The sequence below is a fragment of the Lathyrus oleraceus genome, chromosome 4 (genome assembly GCF_024323335.1).
Source record: "Lathyrus oleraceus cultivar Zhongwan6 chromosome 4, CAAS_Psat_ZW6_1.0, whole genome shotgun sequence".
NCBI classification, from domain to species: Eukaryota; Viridiplantae; Streptophyta; class Magnoliopsida; order Fabales; family Fabaceae; genus Lathyrus; species Lathyrus oleraceus.
In genome coordinates, this window is record NC_066582.1 from 289924609 (window position 1) to 289936090 (window position 11482).

An 11482-nucleotide genomic window follows, 5' to 3' on the forward strand; every position below is an offset into this window, starting at 1 on the left:
AGCAGAATAAAGGAAAACTAAGGCCATAACCGACCACCACAAGACAATAATAAACACTTTATTATTATTAATTAATTCCTTTAATTAATTAAAATCAAATTAAATCTCGACGACCGATCACACTACGCAGAGTTAGCCGGGGATCCGCTGCCCCGTCAGCGGGAATGGGTGTTCCGCTGTCCGGTCAGCGGACGGTGGTTTTTGCCTTGCGTTAACCGGTTAACACTATTTAAAATCTGTTCAAAAATTATTTTCTGCCTTGCGTTAACCGGTTAACCAAATGTGTTAACCGGTTAACACTGTTTGAAAATCTCTTGGAAAACTGTTTTCCGTCTTGCGTTAACCGGTTAACCAAATGCGTTAACCGGTTAACACTGTTTGAAAAATTTAAAATTTTTATTTCGTATTGCATTAACCGGTTAACACTGTTCGGAAAAGTGTTTAGAAAGCACAATTCTTGTGCAGTTACAACCCCAATTGCATAACTCTCTGACAACATAACCCTTGTGCCGTCACTAACCCTGATGCACCAATTTCAGGCCGTCAAATACATCTCGATTGTTGATTCGGTATGATTGATCAACACATCATTGCTTCACCATACTAATGTCGGATCAAGAAGCAAATGACCATTGATCGCTCAAAGGAAAACAACCATTGAGTATTTGAATGAACGAAATGAGAACACTATATCATATATAATGTATTTTGCATCAAGATTACATATATCATATATATATATAACTTGATCAATCTAAAATTAATCTTTGATTCATTCTGTCTTTAATCATATTAATACAGAATAAAAACAGTTATCAGATTCATGGTTCCGTAAGTGGCTCTGATACCACTGAAGGAGAATTGCCATCCAAGGCGCAGCGGAATTTAAAAATTTCTCCATTTAGTGATCCTTACGAATGGGCACGATCACTGATAGAATCGTTACCTCTTGTGGCGATCACGAACGTTGAACGATGACAACGTCTCTACTCAGTCCACACGAACGGATTCCTTCAATCGCAGTGCTAGCTGTTATGAATGAAGGCTTTGATTGACAGAGAGGGAAACGAAATTCCAAGTCTGAGTGTTAGTATGAGTGAGTGACAATGCTTCTACCCAAGGGGTTCTATTTATAGAACCACTTGTGTGGGCTTCAAGCTAAAAAGCCCACTTAAGTGTATTTTGGCCCATATCTCATAATATGCCAAAATCACTTAAGTATTTGGTACCTTACCATATTTCGTATTCCACTTAAGTGCACCGTACCTTACGGTGTCCCTTAGTTACTCTATTTCTCATCAATCCGTCCTTTGTGTGTGACCCTGTAGGTTTTCGCGACGTTGGCAATTATATTAAATCACGCATTTAACATAATAAACAGTGAGTGATATCTAGCAACACATGACTGCTACCCAAGTCACGAAAATATCATGTGATCAGACAAAACCTCCTGTGATAATAATTATGTGTATAATTACCCCTTTGTCCTTATATCTATATTTAACACAAGGTATAGACCGTGTCATCCTTGTCCAGTTCAATATTGGGCCCATAGACATTTATCCTGTTACGCAGGATTGGCAAATTCCATCTAGGACACTCATGTCCCTCAGCATGCTTTGTGGAGTACCCATCAACTGTCTTTATGGTTATCCAGTTACGGACAATATTGGATCAACAATAAAGCACTCGACTCTACATCTAGGATCCATAGTGGTTTCAGGTCGAAGAGTGGTATACACTATTATCACCATGAGAATAACTTATGACACTTTGCATAACTTTCTATGTAGTATTCTCATAGCGGGTCAATCCGGTATAAATATTACTCTTAAGATTCATACCTATGTTTAAGACTTGATAACTCCTTATCCATGATCCATGAGATGTGATCATCAGTCTACAAATATAATAGTCTTAATGCTTTAATGTTATCCCACTTCACACTAAAGCTCGACTACGGATACTTTAAGAATAGTGTCCTTATGTTTAATGTGTTCTCATGATTAAGTCACACTTAATACATTAAACAGACTATCTATTCCAGGGACTTTATTAATCAACCATAATAAAGAAAATGCCTTTTATTATTAATAAATAATTCGATACAAGTACCAAAAGTATTGGCCTCTAGGGCTTACACCAACAGCGCAGACCATTCTACTCTTCAAGTTCTAGGGATCTTTACCCTCTTGAAAGAACATACTATCCAACAAAATGTTGTTAGGTTTATCCTTTAATGGGAACCCAAGTTGACGGCGAGCCAAAATAGGGTTGTAATTAATTCCACCACATGTACCAAGAAGAGGTACATTGGAGAATTCACCATAAGAGTCAATAATCTGGACACCATCATACACACGATTGTACCAAAAGATATCATCATTAGTGAGAGACATGACTCTCGTGGACCACCGTAGACATCCCTTGTTCTCCTTGAAGGCGAGCATCTGAGGCAAGTGCTAAATAAACCACTTGTACAACAGAGGCAGACAACACACAATGGATCCACCACCCTTTGCATTCCTCATATGCAAAGAGAAATAAGTGTCACCCAACAGAGTAGGAACGCGATTAAGAGTAGAGAAAATCCTAATAGTGTTCACATCTACAAAATTGTCGATGTTGGGGAATAACACTAGCCCATAGATGAGAAGTACAAATATGGATTCAAAGGCATCCCCACTCATGGCCTTTCCAAACAAGGTAGCTTGGGCAATGAGAAAATCAGATGGGAAACCTTGAATTCCACCTTTGGTAGTCATATGAGCAACAATATCAGATACATCTATGTGAAGCAGATCAACAATCTCTTGAGAAGACGGAATCTTCTCCAAGCCACTGAACGGCAACTGATCCAAGATAGGTATACCCACAAGATAGGCATACTCCTCAAGTGTAGGCAAAAGCTGGAAATCCGGAAAAGTGAAGCAACAGTACAGAGGATCATAGAACTGCATCAACACACTCATCAGACCTTCATCCACCTGAGTAGAAAGAATAGACAGAAGCTTCCCATGGCGAGCTTTGAACTCCAAGGGATCTAATACATAAGATGCCAAACTCCTTAACTCTTTCAAGTCGGGTTGTCTAAAATTGTACTTCTTCGTATTCCTTCTTTGCTTATCCATGTTTGAAAATTTGCAAATAGACCTCTTAAGTTCCTTGAAATTTTCTTTGTTGATGATATGGATGCAAATGAATGCATGAATGCATGGATGCAACAATCACACTCAAGGATCAAGCAAGTCACACCATACAAAGGTCACGGGATGGCTCAAGTCATCCTCAATACCAACTGTGATACGGTGAACTGACTTTGTGTTTTTGCTTTGAAAAGCTATGTTGCGGATAACAAGAGTCGCCACCGACTTTTCTTTTATCCAATAAGGAAAGGCAGAAAAGAACAGGAAAGACCTTGATTAGATTTTGAGTTCGGGAGGTACATTATACAAAGGGAAGGTGTTAACACCCTTTGTATCCATGGTTATCCATGGGCTCTTAATTGCTTAACTCACTTATGTTTTCCTTGTTTGAGAAAGTGTTTGAGAAATATGGTGTGTTTAGAAAATATTTTGAAAGGAGAGTTTAACTTTGTAATGATTCTTGTACGAATGTCTACAAAGTGTTTATCTCGTTTGATTTTGAAAGATGTTTAGAAAAATATAACTCGGCGATGATTCTGGTGCGAATGTATACCAAGTGGTGATTTTCTAAAAGATGTTTTGAAAAGTGCGAGGTGTGAAAAGTATTTTAAGCTGTGAGCAAGCATTTAAGAGTTATACCTAACCAAGGTCTTTATAGATATTTCCTATCCTTAGGAGGGTAAAACTATCCTTACTATTGAGAAGTAAGCAGTCTTATCCTTTGGATGTAAAGGGACATCGTGGGGTCGTCGATTGATCATTGAAGGCAACATTTGTAAGGATACCTTAGCATTCGAAGGGACGATCATCATTTAATCGTAGGCTACAACGAAGGGTCATCGAGGGACAAAGTCATATATTCGAAGGCAACATTCGAGGGACAAGGTTTATCTCGTAGGGACATTGACCTTTTGATCGAAGGGACTATGACTTATCTGTTTAGGGATGATGATGATTTAATCGAAGGGTCTTTGCTAAGGGTATCCCCACATTCGCGGGACATGACTGTAATATCGTAAGGCAACAAGGAGAGGGACAAGATCATGTATTCGAAGGCAATGTAATCAGCCAAGTAATCAGAATAAATCTCCACAATGGTATCCCACAAATAAAGTGGAATACCGAGCAAACTATCTCTTCAAGAGTCATGTGAGCCCTCACAAAAAACTCAACAAACAGGTTAGAATAACAAGATGGGGTGCAATCAAGAGTTGCACCAAACAAAAGAATCATGGCAATAATAGTGTCAGGTAAACAGTGCAGGTTGTAATAGAAAACATGTCAAACAAGCACATAATAGATTAGAGAGCAAACAGAAAAATCAGCTATTGTCATGTTCGCTACTGCCTCGCCTAGCGAGGACTTGGCGAACCCTTGCTACATGTTCGCTTAGCGAGGTGCTAGCGAACGTCTACGGGATCTGGATTTTCCTTGATAACAGTACAATTTCAAAAAAAAACCCAAACCCTATGGAATCCATTACAGAAATTACGTGATTGAACATTCAAGGTATTGTTTTACACATTCTTGCACATCTAAACCCACATGGAAAACCTAACGATATCCGTCCTTCCAAATTCAACCATAATGCCTCATACATTTAGAAATTTCAAATTGGGAGCATAGAGTAATGGGAATAGGGCAAACCTAATTGGAGGGATCGAATGAGGTTGAAGTGCACCGTTGGGTTTGTAGAGCAATCTTAGGGTTTATGCCTGATAGAGTTGGTGGAGGTAACCTTTGTGCAGATGAGTTCTCTTCAATGTATATGGAGGCTGCTCTGAGTTAGCTTCTAGGGTTTTCTCCGTTGTTTTTCTGATCTCCCCTGTTTTCAAATGAAGTTTTGGAATTTATAGCTGATTTTTTTGTGTCTTGGTGGGCTCAGAATGGAGGCAATTCAGGCCTAAAATATTCTGGTATATCCGTAGGCTCTCTAGGCGAGTGAAGTAGCGAAGGGTTCGCTAGGCGAGCACTCAGCGAGGCTCTAGCGAACACTCCCAGACTTGGATAAAAGCATAGCTAGTACTTACTCGCTAGGCGAGCAGGTAGCGAGCAGGTAGCGAGCATTCCAGTAGAAAAATCAACAAGGTTCACTGGAGCGAAGGAGGAAGCGTGGGCTTCGCCTACGAAGGTTTTGCTCGCCTAACGAGCATGACAGTTCAGATCATCTTCTGGATTTGGTAACCTGTGCGCTGGATCTTTGTTCCTTTGAGATTAATGCTTTGAAAAATGAATAGACTCCATTTTAACCTGTTGAAAGTATCATAAAAATTAACAGGCAAATTTTGGGGTATGACACCAATCATCCATTTTGGTGGATTATGGTTTACACCTTATCAACACCCAAGTTCCATTGATATTAAGGATATACAAGAACAAATCAACCGCGAATCAAGGGTTTGTTGCAAGTCACGAGCATGGAGTCTCGGTTAAGAACCACCCAATGGGAGTGTACTATGGTTAAACCTGACAATCATGTTCTAAAAAGGTCCCCATAGTCATAATCTCATCTTTCGGATATTATCGGATAATACGACTACTCGTATTCCAAAAATATTCTCAAGAGGGACTCTTATGAGTGTAGTATCGCGTAACAATCGTATCAAATCTTACACTTGAACGACCTTCGCACTACGTCCTAAAATAGGCCAAGATGGGCTAGGTAATGTAAGATCCTTGGCTTCTAAGGTTTATATTGGAAAGAGTAATCCCTAACCACGACTACTCGTGTGACATTATTGATTCCAACAAGACCTCCACCAAGTGAATGAGCTTTCAAGTCAACTTGCTAAGGAATAACTCCATACAAGTTAACAAGACTATGCCATTCTCCTATCATAAGTGCACTCGAGTTCGGGTATAGAACTCATCTCACAAGAGACCACCAAGCACACAAGCACTTGATATATATCAAGCAATTCATACATTACAAACAATACAATCATCCCAAATTTGCACAAAAATATGTTACCAATAAATATAAACATACAACACATATAAGCAAAAAGTAGGCTAAATCAAAAGTAAGCATACAACTCGAGTCGCCACCGCACTTTTATTTATCCAAAGGAAAGGTTAAAAAGCAAACAAAAACCAAGTAAGAAGTTTTATCAAATCAAAAACTAATAAAAATGTCAGAGATCTGGGTAAGGGGGTTGGTTATGAAATGGCAAGGTTTTAAGCACCCAAAACATCCTTAGTACTCTAAGGGAGCCCTTTTTGCAAGTGTGTATTGTAGGTTGGTATTTATGAAAAGATTTGTGCAAACAAGATTGGGGGGATGAGAAAAGAATATACATATTTACAATTTTGTTGTTTGAATGGATAAACCCATTGCCTACGTACCATCACAAAGGTAGGATCAAAACCTCGTAGTTCGGGGTAAAAAATCTCAAAATATTGGTGAATTGATTTGACCAAAAGCCCTAAGGTCTTTTGTTATCAAAGGGAGAAAACTCAACCTAAACCAACAATCCACCATGTGAGGAGGGCTTCAACATACTAGTGAGGAATCCACCCTATAATAAGTATGGAAGACTTATAGTCCAATCACTAAGGATAAGGTTAGGTTTACATCAACCACTATGATAACTCAAACCCATGGCTAATGTTTATGAAAAGTTTTAACAAAGGTGGTCATTGGAACCACAAAAACGACTTGAAGTGAGTTGTATTTAAAAGTTAGAAGTATTCACAACATGAGGTCAAAGTTGACTTAAGATTCATTCAAAATAAGTATTAATGAAAAGAGTTTGAAAAATCAAAGGCATAAGGCCTAGGTTTCTAGTTTGAAGACAATGTCAAAGTTTGCACATAAATGAGTTTGGCTTGGGTTAGAGTGGAGAGAAGAAGAGAAGGACTAGTCCTAAACATGAAAAGATAAGAGAAGAGATAAAACCCTTGGAGTTCCTCTTGAAATCATAAAGATGATTCAAGATGCTCCTTTCCTTTGGACTTAGCAATTAACTCAAGCAATCAATCAAATATTATATTCAAGCTCCTAGGATCTCCATTTGGCTTATCTCTTTTAACTTAGCTATTCATGACAATGGTCCTTCTTACTATCTCAAGAGGGAATCCATATAACACAAGAACAAACATTAAAAAGTTCACAATTCAATAAGAGGAATGGACAAAGAATGAGTTTAGATTAGGGGTCCTTTCAAGTCAACTTTGATTTAGCATTCTAAAGGCGTGAGGCCTAGTTGCTCTTCAACAAGTTTATCATTCTAAAGGCATGAGGCCTAGTTGCTCTTGAACTCTTTTAAGCCTAGGTAAGGTCCTAATTCTAAGTCATTTCTCCTTTTTTGCATTGGGTTCACACAAACAAAGACAAAACAATCACAAGACCACAATATATTTATATACAATAATGAGCTCAAATGAGCAAAAGGAAAATGACATAAACATAAAATATGAGCTCAAGTGAGCAAAGTAAAAAGCAATATGAATAAATGAGCAAGAAAGTAAATTGCATTAAATTATATTGCAAGAAATTAAACGCTTGAATTTAAAGTTAGTTGTTAATAGTTAATGTTAGTGTGTCATAAGACAATTTAGCGCTATGTTAAGCAATCGTAAGTGGAATAATGTAGTAGTCACACCTATCTGAGGTCGGTCAATAAAACTATAGGAAAATAAACACAAGTTAGAGATCATGACTAGTAAGCCAAGCTCCTACAACTTGCCATGCCAAAAGAAAAGAGAAAGGCCTTGTATGGGTTTTAGGTTTTTTGCTTGACCAAGAAGCAACCTATCTTGGACACAAAGCAACTCACTTGATCTTTGATCAAGTTGAATTTGATTTGGATCAAAGAAGATTAAGTCTCTCATATGTCAAAGACCAACCACAAATCATTAACTCATTGGCAAAGAAGAAGAAGAAGATGAAGATGAAATGAAATGGATAAAACATAAGGAGAATTCAAATGACATAATCAAAACACAATGATTAAATGTGAATGAAATCATCATCAACCAATGTAAAATAGAAGAGAAATGAAGATTAGAAGTCAACAAAGTCAAACATTTTTTTGGTATTTTTGGAATTAAAATATAACATAAAATAAAATGAACAAAATATGGTCAAACCTCAAATTCAATTCAAATCAACTTCAACAAGTCCAATTGAATCATCATAGGTCTAACATGGTCAAACAAGGTTTGACAAATTTTCTCAACATTTTTTGAAAACAAAACTATTTTAAAATCAATTAAAACCAATAAAATATAACGCAAATGAATTAAAATCTCAAATAAATCTCAAATCAATTAAGAAATTGATGAGAATATTTTTCATAGATTTGTCATGATCCATATGTGTTAAGAAAATATTTTTTTGGAATTTTTGGATATAAAAAAGTATTTAAAATGAATTAAAAACTATTAAAAGACAAAATAATTCACAAAAAATATTAAATGGAATCACAAAAATAATTAAAAATTAGATTATGAAACTAGATTTTTCTAGAATAATTTTAGTGTTGGTCTCATATTTTTGTGATTCCAAATAAAATAGTTATGAATTTTTGAAAATAAATGAAATTAAAAGAAAATAAAACAGAAAATAGAAAAAGAAAAAAAATAGGGAGCGCTTGATTGAATTCATTAGTTGACATGGACACATCAAGTGGTCCAGAAGCGCGCTCCCACCATGGTCATGAGTCAAACGCATCACAAAGTGTTTTAAAACAAGTTAAATAAAACAATGGCTGAGATTAGAACGTGCAAGTGAGATCCAAAGGCCATGGTGCATCCACGTGGGGATGGTGGTGGAAACCACCATCTTCTCCGGTGGACCAACTGATTCCGGCCACTAGTTGCAGGTTTTTGAACCTCAATGAAATTACACAAACGTGGTACCAAAATGAAGCTGGGGTGATGTACATCACCCATGTAACCTTGGATTGTCCTCAAGATCTCTATCAAGTGAGAAATCTGAGCTTGAAATTCAAGGTGTGCAAACTGAAATGCTTCAAAACTTGAAATCAAAGCCACCACTGGCTTGCCTCTTGCTCGAGGACTTCAGAAAACCATTTGAACACAAACAATTCACATTGTATGAAGAGATTCAGATCAAAACAGTTGGATCATATACCTTTGAAGAGTAGCTTTGATCAGCACGATTTTTTCCAACTTTTGCTTCCAATTTGATCTTGAGATGTGGTATGAATGCAAGGCTAAGGAATAAGTCTTGAAGATCAACTGATTTTGTTGAAATTCAAGCTTGAATTGAGAAAATAAAAATCAGAATTCCTTTGGTAGGGTTGGGTTTTAATTTCAACAGAGCTTCAGGTTGCCTTGAGGTTGAGATTTGAATGAGCATGGCATTGTATTTATAGCTGAGCTGCAAGCAAAGTGAGGAAAAACTCGTGTGCATGAAGCTTTGGATCCTCCATGCATGGGCCTGTATAGGCGCATGTGAGGCCTAAACTCAAGTGTAATTGCAAGCTGAGCTCATACCAAGTTGAAATGGACGTACATTCTGAACTGCATTGGCTTGTGCATGAAGATTCAGAGTGAAATGCATATTTGGACATAAATATTCACCTCTTCGAAAGTCACTCATAGAAAATCCAAATATAGAAATGTGAGTAATGGTTGGAAAGGTACTGACATAAGGAACAAAAGCTATGTTATGAAAAAATCCATTTGGAGTTTGGAAATTTATGAAAACTGACCTTGAAGCTTGAGGTACAAAACATGTCTTTGGAAAATTTACCAAAAATGATCAACTTCAAGCCCTTATATTTCAATGACGCAAGCCTCAAATGGAAATGTATTCAACATTAAAGTTGTAGATATTTTCAAGATGATCAATTTGGACTTACATTTTGCATCATTTGGATTTTTAATGAGAAAGTTATGGGCACTTGAAGTTGGACATTTTTCAAATTCAATGGCTTTGGTCCAAAGTGACCTATAATGTTTTGTATTATAACATGTGTTTATTTTAAGATTATGAATTTTTGTCCAACATAACATTTGAATTAGACATTTTAATCTTTCTAATACAATTGGTCTCACATCAAAATAATAAATAATGAAGAAGTTAGGTCCTTGGGAAGTTGACCTAAAATTAGGGTTTCAGTCAAAATGACCTATAATGTATTTACATGAATGATGACCTTCTAAGATTTAAATGGATTTTTGATGAACATGAAAGTTGTTAATATCGTTCATAATAACATTGTTTCTCTTGGGGTCATCTTCATTTGACAAACACATCAAAAGTTAGGCCTCAGTGGATCTCAAATTAGTCAGATGACTTGACTGGTCAACTTCTCAAAGCCAAATTCCAAATCTTGATGAATGAATGATTGAGGATACTCATAAAGGCTCATATATGCATAAAATAATTAATGAAAGAACTTCCCTTGATTTAATTTTATCATAGGTTGAGGTTGCTTCATAAGCAAGGCACATTCAATGCACAGTTGAATTAGGGTTTCCTTGGGAAACAATCCTCAAGCCCTTTGGGTTATTTTGATAAAATTGACAAATTGAGATACTTGGGAGACATATATGATGATTGGTAGCTTTATGGACCATTGTCATGCTTGCTTTCATCTTCATTGAGCCACTTCATTGAGCATAGGAGTCTCATATGAGCATTGGCACACAAGGTTACTTGAGCTTCAAAAACAAAAGAGTTAGTGACATATTTTTGTGCTTTTGGTTAGTAAACAAATAAGAAAAGCAATAATATACAATTCAACATGCTTGGTGGTCTCCAACCAACTCACACAAGTCCCAACCCTAGGGTTAAAGAGCCATACATGCTATGATCCTTGAGGCAAATGCTATGAACAATGATATGATGCCATGAGGGATCTTATGGTCAAAATTAGGGTCTTACAGACCAGTATTCTCCCCCTCAGAATTGTCAAAGTCAAAACTGGTGATGGTAGAAAGGTTGAAAGACTGACATTCTTGAAATTTTTGCCATTGACAGTGTATCGAATAATGATTGGCGAAAGTAAACTATAGAATTTTTAAAATACCCAATAGGAAAAAAAGATCAAAAAATAAAATACAAGACATTGAATTATGTTATTATTGGCAATGATCTGTTTAAAAAGACTTTTGATGGAGTTTTACTTTAATCCCTTAGTGAAGGCGAAACACATTTGGAAATTTTAAATGTTCATAATGGGTCAAGTGGTGCTCATTAAGCAGGTTACAAGATGAAGTTGCTTCTGTTCTGATAAGGTGTGTATTAGCCTATTATACTAAAGGATTACATCGAGTTTGCCAAAGATTTCTAATACTGTCAAAAACATGTATGTATTCAACATGTCCCTGCAAGCGAATTACATTCTATTGTTAAGACTTGT